Genomic DNA, 9,489 nt, shown 5'->3' on the forward strand with positions numbered 1-9,489 from the left:
CCCTGTGGGTGCAGGTTGGGGGCAGGGAGCACAAGGGAAGTGAGGTGGGAATTGTTCTTCTGGGGGGTTAAAATAACTGTTTTATCTTAGGCTGCAGGATGGGTGAGGAGGGGTCTGTGCTGGGGCACTCGCTGGCAATCAGTTAATCTGCGGTACAACGGGTGCGAAGGCTCCTGGCTCGACAGGGCCATGGCCACGCTGCTGCCAACCCTAAGTGCTCAAAAAATCACAATCCAGACCCCAGAGCCAGGAGATTTGCTTCAAAACACCCAGCGTGGGACTTCACTGCTTGCTCTAGGAGCGACGTTCTCTGGTTAGGATTCTAGGGTTTGGTCCGCAGCAGGGCGGGGACAGCTGTTCGTGGCCATTGCTGAGATGGCTGGGAGCCCGTGGCCAGCCCCAGCCACAAACTAAAGCCACTTTGTGTCTGATGCCCCGGGCTGCACAGAGCTGGGCGTGGAGTCATTTGCAGGGCACAGCACCTGGCCTGGCCCTCCAAGCCCTAGGAACCTGGCTGTGGGTTCCCAAGTGCTTTCGGGTCACAGGGTGAAATGCACATGGGGTGGGTGAGACTCGTGTGCTGAAACGGCCTGTCCTAGGCTGCCTCCATCCCCCAGGGCCGCCTTCCCAAGAACCAGAGTCGCTCACAAACCCCAGCCAAGCCGCTGCCCTGCGGGGAGACCTGGCAGCTCCTGGTGCTGGCCACATGCAGAAGCATCACATGTCTGGAGGGAAAAAAGGCCAGGTGGGAACGGAAGAGAGCTCTCAGCTAGCCCCCACAGACTGGGGCTGCAATCCACAGCTCAGCCCTGAGAAGAAGGGCCGGGCTAGGCTGGGGGTCACAGTGGGCCCAGTACGAGTGCACAGCTACCCAGTCCTGTGGGAGCTCTGGGAAAAACTAACCCTGAGCTTCAAGGGAGGAGTTTTCCCCGGGGCCGGTGGCTGTCCCCCGGTCAGACCGAGAGACACGGACAGCTGGACGTAACCCCACGTGGCTGGGGGCGCTGGGCTGGCAAAGTCCCAGCTGTGCCACAGACTCCCTGGGCGACCTCAGCAAGTCACCGGACGGGTGGACTTTCAAGGGCTCTGCGCCCGCAACTGGGGCCAGGTTTCCAGGGAGCGCTCTTGACAATCTGGCTCTGAAGTGGCTCCCTGCCTCAGTTTCCCCCTCTGTGAAATGGGGATGCTGTTGCTGCTCCCAGAGTGTGTTCTGTTTTATCCTGTGAGCTTTTGGGGGGGCAGGGACTGGGGCCATCTCTCCCGGCGCGCTGGGGTGCTCATAGCAGGAATGCACGTCACCACTCGCCTCTGGAGATCCGCGCTCGGTGCACGAGGAGCACGGCGGCCGAGGCTGGACACATGGACAGAGAATAACAAGGTGGGAGTCAGGCCTGGGAGAACTGCAGGCTTAGGGTGCTGGGCCCAGCACAGGATCGTGGCCCGCAGCTCCCCGGCTGGGAAGGTGACCCCACGGCAGTGGGTCAGTGGGGGGCCTAGGGAGCGGTGATGCAGACTGTGCCTTGCCGTGTGGGGCAGTGCTGGCCTGGGCGCCCAGATGAGAGGAGCCCTATAGCCCAGCGGAGGGGTCTCCTCACGGAGCACCAGCCACCTTTCCACAGCGGGGCGCTGTCATCTTCTGGCCGTGGCGCAAAGACCCGGAACGAATGGGTCTTAACGGTGAGCTGGGCGGGGAGGATCTTGGGGTTCTGAATGATTTGTATTCAAGTAGCACCTAACGGCTGTGACTAAGATCGGGGGGCCCCCTCGATTGTGACTGGGGCCCCTGTTATGCCAGGGGCTGCATGTGGTGCTGCACCCCGATATTCTTTACAGTGATATTCTTATTACGTGCTCACAATGTATTTGGTACAAGATAAGTCATGTGAGGTGTCCCTGGGAAAGTTAGGACTTGCTGAATCGGATTCTCCTGTTTGTATGCAGGTCGCCCTGTCTCTGAAGTTAGGAATATTGACTCTGTATCTGTATTTCACATGCAGTTGCACCTGGGAACGCCCACTAGCCAAGATGCTTCCAGTCGAGACGGTGGGTGGGGAAGGGCCTATTCAGGGCAACGGGCCATCAGGTAAACAACAGACCTCAGGGGAAGCTTATCCCCCACCTGGGGAGCCTTCCTGAGAGCGCTGCAACCAGCCTGTGAGCGATGGCTGCCATGACTCTGCAGGGACATGTGGCCAGGCCACAGGATGCTGGACTCCATCTTGGGATGTCAGTATTTTTCCACAGACCAGTTGGGGAACCAGGGTTCCCCCATATGCTAAAGCTGTATAAGGTGGGGAGTGACATCATCAGGTGCTCTTCACTCCCCAAGGAGACTCCTGGAAACACCTGAGGGGCAAAGGCTGACCTAGGGGAAGTGCTGGACCCAGGCTAAAGGGGTTTTAGCCTGTGAATGACACACCTGGGGATTCCAAGCTGTAAAGCAAGTGCAGCCGGCCCCTTAAGGATCTGGAGCCAGCTTGTATCATCTCTTAGGGTGAGAATCTGCTCTTCAGACCCAATCTATTTGGTATATTAAGCTTAGTTTGCGTTTTTTCTTTATTTGCTAGGTAATCTGCTTTGACCTGTTTGCTATCCCTTAGAATCACTTAATCTATCGTTTGTAGTGAATAAACTTGGTTTTGCGTTAAACCAGTGAGTTGGAGTGAAGTGTGTGGGAATCATAGCTCAGGGCAAAGGCTGTTGCATGTTCCTCTCCACATTGAGGGAGGGGTGCATTTTATGAGCTTACACTGTACAGTTCCCTGTGGAGCGCAAGACAGTATAATTCGGGGTTTACACTCCAGAGTGGGTGCATGCCTGGGGAGCGGAGAGTTGCCTGAGCTGTAGCCTTCCCGGGCAGGGGCTGGTCAGAGAGCCTGCATGTAACTGCAGCTGGGTGTGTCCCTACGTGTGTGAATGCTGGTGAAAGTGCAGGCTGGAAGGCTTTGCAGCTTGTCACAGAAGTACAGTGTGAGAGGGAGCCCAGGCTGGGGGATCTGGGGGGCTCAGTGGTACCCCAATTCCAGGTGGCACCTTGGGGGAGGGAACCCGTCCCACCATGCAAACCCCGTGGGGTCCGTTCGTGGCCCAGAGAGCTCTGTGTGACCACACAAAGGAAGGCTCCTCATCCCAGTTTTTCAATTGGGGGTTCTGGGGCCTGGGGGAGGGGGTGCAGGGCCCGCAGTGAGTCTGTGGCAGAGAGCTGAACCCCGATCTCTGCAGTCCTATGCACCCCTCCCCCATCCCATCTCCCCTTCCCCCAGCACAGGGGCCTGCGGGTCCAAATCCTGCTTTGCTGCTCGCTTCTCTCTGGTTCTGTGCGGGGCTCCCTCCACCCCTGGAAGGAAAAGGTGGGCTGCCCCTCCCTGAAGCACAGCTGCGGGGGAGGGGGCTGGATTCTTGTTCACCAGCCCAGGGGGGCCTGCCAGCAGAGCATGAATACATTCATGAAGCTTTACCATCTCCCCAGCCCCTCGCCCAGGCCTGGCTTCCCACCCCAGGCGCCCAGCAAAGGGAGCCAGGCTTGTCCCTTGTCCCATGGCAAAGGGGGGCTGGATTTCAGAAGGAGGGAATCGCTCACAGAGCAACCTTTGCACTGGGGCTTCTGAGCCATCCATCACAGGCCCCCAGGGGCAGGCAGCTGCCAATTCTGCATTCACCAGCCAGCGCCTGGCCGGCTCCTAGAGCTCCCCCCGCCCCCCCCGCCAAGAAGATGAGTTGTGATGGAGACCTTGGCTGGGAATTTGTACTGATGGTGTGACTAGTGCCCTGGCCTGCTGCCCAGCGTCACACCTGGAGCTCGCTTGCTGGCCTGGGGCACTGGGTCCCCCCACTCCCTGGGGGTGGGGGGAGTTACTGTGCTGAATTTTCTGATCTTTCTGGCAATGGTTTTATTATTTCCAGGTGAGTAAGATGTGATCGGCTGCTTTGCTTTCCCCTCTGGGCTCTGCCTGGGCCAGACCCCCAGCCGTGGGAGTGAAATGCTTCGATCCCCCCGGGTGGCGGGTTTGAGCCCCCTCCCTTGGCAGTTCACCCTTGCCCAGGAGATAGATTGAGCAATAAACATCTACCCCCTTCTGCCCTCCAGATGAATGAGTCGCTCGGCTCCCTCCTCTCCGCCAAAGGGGCGCTGAGAGGCAGTGAGGGGAAGGGGCCCACGGCTGCAGGGTTGGGTCTCCCAGGCTTGGCCAAGGTCTCCGCGGGTGGAATAGGAGCCGGGCTGAGTCCTGGGCTCCACTCCCGCTATGGGTAGGTTACATGGTGCATTCGGGGCCACTGAATATGACCTAGGATTGGGAGCCAGGGCTCCTGGGTTCTCTCCCCAGCTCTGGGAGGGGAGTGGGGTCCAGTGGGTTAGACCAGGGGGCTGGGAACGGGGACTTCTGGGTTCTATTTCCTGTTCAGTGAGGTCCTGCTGGCCAGTTCCCCAGACCGAGGGGCTGGGATTTGCTCTGAGCCTGCCCCAGAGGGGCTGGGGACAAAAGTCCCACTCTGCCCCCGCCCCAGAGGGCACGCAGGCCTGGGCAGCCCCAGCTGTAGGGAGCCCTAGTCAGTGCCCACGGGGGGCAGGCTGCATCATGTTGCCCTTCTCTGGGGTGTCTCAGCCAAGCATGTGATGAATGCTGGGGCCTCAGCCCCCAGCCAGACCTTCCTCCCCCTTGAATTAAGTCTCTCGGCCTCCCCCAGCCGAGGTGGGCGTTGCCCTGTCTCGCAGCGGGGGATGGACTGTCCTCAGCCAGGATTACCACTGAGTCAGGGCAGGGAATGGAACCCAGGCATCCTGGTTTCCCCCTCCCCCACTCTGGCTGTTGGTCCTGCGCCATCCACCCCACAATGGGCATGGCCTGATGCCCCTCTGCGGCCAGCATTGTGCGGCAGCAAGCTGGGGCGAGAAGCAACACACCCCAGGGGGGGTGGGGAGCAGCTGGCTGGGCTGGCCCATGGGGGCCGGCTCCCCAGCAAGCCCCCTTCCCAGAGCATGCTGGCCCTGCGGGTTGCGGCTCTGGTGTGGGTTGTGGGGAGATGGCTGGGGACCGAAGACAGCACCGGGGCGGGGGGCCCTGGGAATCGCCACCAACCATAGTTCCCAGTACAGCTGGGCTCCTTCACCACCCTGTGCGGGGTCCCCAGTCCCCCTCAGCTGGGCCCCCTTTCCCATCTCAGCCCCCGCCCACCCCCCCGGCCGCCCCTGCAACCCCCCTCCCATCCAGCAATATCTGAAGGGGGGGGTTGAATCCCCCCCCCCGGTCGCCCCCCTGCTGATGCAGTGTGCTGGGGCCACTCAATCTTCCCTCTGTGCGGGCTGCCCCCCCCAGCTCCCCAGCAGGAAGCTGTCTTTGGAGGGATCCAGTACCTGCCTCTATGACCTTGGCCAGCGCGCACAGCTCCCCCGGTCCTGCCCCTCCCTGGCAGCTGGGTCAGGGCCCCCCCATCAGCAGGCTCTGCGCTCCGGCCAGGCTCTGCTCCTGGGAGTGTCCGTCCGTCCGTCCGTCCGTCCATCCACGTGGATTACCATAGCAGCAAGAGACCCCAGCCGAGAGGAGGGCCCAGGTGCTGCACAGATGCAGCGAGAGGCTCGCACAGCATTCACCATCCCCTCTAGCCAGGGCTAACGTGCCCATCACCCTGCTCTCTGGCCTTCCCTCCCCATGGAATGGAACCGCTCCCCTGGACTCGCAGCTGGGGAGGCTGGTAGCCCTGAAAGGAGCCTGAGGCCTGGGCTGCCCTGCGGAAATGGGGGGGACCCAGAGAGCTGCTCCTGTGTTCCCAGTAACAGACCCGCTTCCCCCCCTCGGCCCCGCCTGCTGTGTCCGTCACTTCCTATTACCCTGGCCCCGCTGAGGCCAACTCTTTCCCTGGGCAGGAGAGCTGCAGCCCCCGCTCCGCTGGGTATCTTGGCCCTGCAAATGAACCCGGTCACTTCTCATCACCGTCACTGCGCTGGTGCTGGGGGGGGCTGAGCTGCGCGGTTCCCGCTGCTTCCAGCCGGCCGCCTCCGCCAAGGGCAGGGCAAGGTGCCCAAGGCTGGTGCACGGAGCATGTGCGTGCAGGTTCCTGGCATAGAATCATAGACTATCCGGGTGGGAAGGGACCTCAGGAGGTTCTAGTCCAACCCCCTGCTCAAAGCAGGACCAACCCCAACTAAATCATCCCAGGCAGGGCTTTGTCAGGCCGGGCCTTGAAAACCTCTAATGAAGGAGATTCCACCACGTCCCTAGGTAACGCATTCCAGTGTTTCACCACCCTCCTAGTGAAAAAGTTTTTCCTAATATCCAACCTAAACCTCCCCCACTGCAACTTGAGACCATTACTCCTCGTTCTGTCATCTGCCACCCCTGAGAACAGTCTAGAGCCATCCTTTTTGGAACCCCCTTTCAGGTAGTTGAAAGCAGCTATCAAATCCCCCCTCATTCTTCTCTTCTGTAGACTAAACATCCCCAGTTCCCTCAGCCTCTCCTCATAAGTCATGTGTTCCAGTCCCCTAATCATTTTTGTTGCCCTCCGCTGGCCGCTTTCCAATTTTTCCACATCCTTCTTGTAGTGTGGGGCCCAAAACTGGACACAGTACTCCAGATGAGGCCTCACCAATGTCAAATAGAGGGAACAATCACGTCCCCTACTTATACAGCCCAAAATGCCATTGGCCTTCTTGGCAACAAGGGCACACTGTTGACTCATATCCAGCTTCTCGTCCACTGTCACCCCTAGGTCCTTTTCCGCAGAACTGCTGCTGAGCCATTCGGTCCCGAGTCTGTAGCGGTGCATGGGATTCTTCCGTCCTAAGTGCAGGACTCTGCACTTGTCTTGTTGAACCTCATCAGATTTCTTTTGGCCCAATCCTCCAATCTGTCTAGGTCCCTCTGTATCCTATCCCTCCCCTCCAGCGTATCTACCTCTCCTCCCAGTTTAGTGTCATCTGCAAACTTGCTGAGGGTGTGTCATGGAGTCCCTGGGAGATGCTCTGGAACTGCTCCCCATGAAGCCAGGCAGGACTCTGGGGAGTCTCCTCTCTGGGAGCAGCCTGTCTGCAGGACACACAGCTCACGCGGCTTCCACCTTCCTGGGTCTGACCTCGGAGCATTCAGCATCCTCTGCCCCTCTGTGCGCTTCCCACTGCGAGTCCGCCCAGGCGGGGTCCTGGGGAAGCCCGAGGGTCCTGCACCCCAACTCCGCAGTGAGACATGACTCTCAGCCAGCCAGTAAAACAGAGGTTTATTAGACGACAGGAACATGGTCTAACACAGAGCTTGTAGGTGCAGAGAACAGGACCCCTCAGCTGGGTCCATTTTGGGGGGCAGTGAGCCAGACCACCACATCTGCCCTTCATTCCATGTCTCCAGCCAGCCCCAAACTGAAACTCCCTCCAGCCCCTCCTCCTCCGGAGTTTCCCCTTTCCCAGGCCAGGAGGTCACCGGATTCCTCTGTTCTCCAACCCTTTAGATCTCACCTTGCAGGGGGGAAGGGCCCAGGCCATCAGTGGCCAGGAAACAGGGTGTCGGCCATTCTCTGTGTCCAGACCCCTGCACACACCTGCCCTCCAGGGCTCTGCAATGATCATACACCCTTACCCTACCCCCTAGAGACTTAAGAACTGCATAGGGGAAACTGAGGCATCCCCCACACTATTCAGAGGAAACATTAAGAACAGTCCCACTTCGTCACAGGGTGCAATCCACACCATCCTCCAGATCATTAATGAAGATATTGAACAAAACCGGCCCCAGGACCGACCCTTGGGGCACTCCACTTGATACCGGCTGCCAACTAGACATGGAGCCATTGAGCACTACCCATTGAGCCCAACAATCTAGCCAACTTTCTATCCACCCGTCCAGTGGAGCACACGTATGTGTCCCTTGCGTGCTGGATGGAGCACACACATGTTCCTTGTGTGTCTGATCCTTACCTGCTTTGTATTATGCCTAGGGGGATTGGCACAGGTGCTCCCGGCTGGCGGGTGAGCCCAGAGCTGTCCCAGAGGGTCCCCTAGGGGCCCTGCCCTGGGGCCCTGTCGCTGGTCTCGCTGCTGACAACAGGCCCAGTCCCTGGGCTGAGAACCCACCAACTTGGCTCATGCAGCGGGGACAGGCCCCACGTCCCGTTCCCAGCCCCCTGAGCCAGCCAGTTGCTGGGGTGGGAGGATGTCAGACCCTCCTGCTCTCCGGGCCCAGCCCGACCCATTCCCTCCCAGTGACTGTGCTGTGCCGGGACCCGGAGACAAATGGGCCTGTCAGCGGCAGCTGGAGTGGGCTTGGCAGGAGAACGGTGCAAATGAATACAGATGGGCTGCGGCACTCGGGCCGCCATGCCACGTAATCCAGGGCATGTTCGCAATAAAGCAAATACTGCCGGGCCGGGGCCTAAATTGGATGAAAATTGTCCTTGAGCGGCACCACTAAAGGGGGCACCGGGGGCGGGGGGTAGGGCCTGGCTCAGGGGGAGGCTGGGGCCAGGGTGGGCCCAGGGCCGGGCGGGAGGCAGCCCTCCCTGGGGACCCCCGGCAAGCCCTCCGCCCGGCCAGAGGTGAGCAAACAAGGCAGGCCCCCAAAGGGGGAGCAGCCTGGGCTCTATTGAAATGAAAATTGAGTCAATTGTCGGGCTCACGGTGCGTGGCCCGGAACAAGCCGGGAGTAATAGATTTGTTAGCATAATCGAGCCCGGCGCTGGGAGCTGTTAGTGTCACGCCTGGGTGCACTCGTACATCACAAACCGGGCCCCCGAGGGCTGCCGTCAACAACGCCACCAGCCTGCCACTGAGCTGCCCGCGCTGGGGGCCAGGCGCAAAGAGGGGTGCTGGCCGCCAAGGGGAGCGGCTCTGGGGGGCTAGCTGCGGGGTTGGTTGTTGTGATGCTCAACAAGTTGTAGGGGCTCGTAAAACGACCTGGAGGCTGACAGGGGGGGCGCGTGCAAGCTGCCTGCACCGTGTGTGCCCCAGTTGGCTAGCGGTGTCCCGGGGTGGGTAGGTGCGGGTGGAGTTGCCCCTCCGGGCTGGGCACTGCCTGGCAGCTCACTGAGTCCCATCCTGCCCACACCCTGCCCCTACAGGGCTGGATTCTCACCCCCAGCTCCAGCCAGGCCCTTTCGGGCCCAACCCGGTCCCCATCCCTTCGCCAACACGCTCCTCTGCATGTTTCACCAGCACCCCCCACTAGTGCCCACTCTCCCACGCGTGGGCCCCTGCACACTCCCGGCCACGCCTGCCCCCTGGGCAGTCCCCTGCTCCAGCCTCTCCCGGGCCGCTCAGTATCAATTAAAGCGCAACCCCTAATTGGTGATCAGGAGCCGGGGCTCCCCAGAGGCGCCCGGGGTAATTAGCAGTGTCCACGCTGTGCCAGGGGCTCCCCTGCCCCTGACTCCTGCCCACTCGCCCTGGCGCTCTGCTGGCGTGCTCTGCGTTTGCTTCCCCACCCCCGTTCAGGGAGGTTTCTCTTTATTAAGGGCTCCCAAGGAGCCGGCAGGTCCCTGAGCTGTCAGGCCGGCCCCTCTTTA

The sequence above is a fragment of the Eretmochelys imbricata genome, chromosome 20 (genome assembly GCF_965152235.1).
Source record: "Eretmochelys imbricata isolate rEreImb1 chromosome 20, rEreImb1.hap1, whole genome shotgun sequence".
Taxonomy (NCBI): Eukaryota; Metazoa; Chordata; order Testudines; family Cheloniidae; genus Eretmochelys; species Eretmochelys imbricata.